Consider the following 1595-nt stretch of genomic DNA (forward strand, 5'->3'; position numbering starts at 1 on the left):
CCAAGCCCGGAACCTGGGCCACAGTGGCAGTCATTTCAGTAGCCCCACAGCTGTTCAAACGACACAACACTTGAGAACAGTTAAGGGCAGAAACATCCAAGGTATGCTTAGCCACAGAGCCACATGAGAAGCCCTACTTTGGCTCAGGTTTTCCATCTTGCTGTGCTATTAAACAAGGTAGAATCCTGCACAGTCAAGGGCCCAAAATTTAAACAGGCACGAAGTCCACAGAGGTACCCTCCTGTGAAGGTAGACACTACACCACACTGGGCTGGATTCTGGAAACGAAACTCCTGAGAATCCTTGTTAACATTCCCACAAAGTGGTTGCGGTCCCCATTACCATAATGAACAATGTGCTCTGGCCACACATCACGGTACCAGGCCAACACTCAACACAAGGAGAAGAAAAATTCACCAAAAACAAAACACAAACTGCCAGATAGCTTTCACATACCAATAACATTATTATGTCTCCAGTCAATGGGAATGGCTGGCTTTTCCGTAGCCCAGTCAGTGGAAACGAAGTACGGCCACACGGGACTATCCAGGCCTACCGGCATCACCACCGGCAGCTTCCTGACGTTCCTCCTCCACAAAGCTCTCAATAGATCCCACAGATTCTTTTTTTTTTTTTCAAAAGGTTCTACATTTTATTACTGGAGAAACCACTCCCAACTTAAACATGATCAAGTCTCCAGATTGAAAATGTTGAACTTCATCTTCTAACACTCATCAAGGATCACGATTCATCATTAATTGTTTTGCCATTCATTGTTGACTCCTTACAGACCCAGCTTCGTTCTCCTCCAGTGTCTTCTCTTGGAGTTGTACCTGATTTTGTTGCCAGTTTTCATCCGAATCCACTGAGGAATAGGACGATTTTGCTTTTGTTTCTTAGCCAGGAATCACTTGATTCTGAAAGTCTTGTGAGAAGACATGGCGAGAAGGCTAGGCGGGCAGGTGGCGCACGATGGCGAAGGAAAGACGAAGAGAAATAGATCCCACAGATTCTTCATCCTGAATTTCCCCAAAAGTTTTGGCTAAATTGCCTAACTGTTCCTTCACCTTCCCATTGACTCTGAGAAGTGCGTCTTTGACTAAACGCCAAAGCGAAAATATTTCCATGGGAAATTCTGGCCCTCACTCTTTCAAAGCCTTTGGAAGTTCAGGTTTTACCTGCCCCCAATCAGGAATATTAAAACCCTCTGCCTGTGAAAACCAGGGACTAAATTCTAAAACTGTTTTAATAAACTCTTATGCTGTCTCAGTTGTAATTCCGGTGCCCTGTTTCTCTAAAAGAACCATCAACTGACCTGTCAATACCTGAACAGAATTACCGGCATCCATCTTGAGTCCACCCGCACTCTCAATCTCTTCCTCGCTTGCTGCTCAGCCTTCTGAGGCTGATCTCTCAGCGTCTCCCCAGTTTCTGCTCTTGCTGGGGGCCTCCACCTGTAAGGCGCAGCGTTTGCTCTATGTGCTATGGTACTAGGCCGGAGATTTAAAAACACACGGGCACAGACAGGGACACGGGTCATTCTTGATACAAGAATGCCAACTTTATTGTGCTCCAGGGAAGCTTATATAGGGATC

The 1595-nt window shown here is 45.9% G+C and overlaps 1 pseudogene; it reads right to left on the bottom strand.

Annotated features, from left to right (window-relative positions):
* Positions 1-623: 623 nt before the first annotated feature.
* LOC121454607 lies at positions 624-940 on the bottom strand (annotated as a pseudogene).
* Positions 941-1595: the final 655 nt, after the last annotated feature.

Source organism: Microtus oregoni, unplaced genomic scaffold (genome assembly GCF_018167655.1).
Source record: "Microtus oregoni isolate MIOR12 unplaced genomic scaffold, Mior012 000012F_ref0000307, whole genome shotgun sequence".
Taxonomy (NCBI): Eukaryota; Metazoa; Chordata; class Mammalia; order Rodentia; family Cricetidae; genus Microtus; species Microtus oregoni.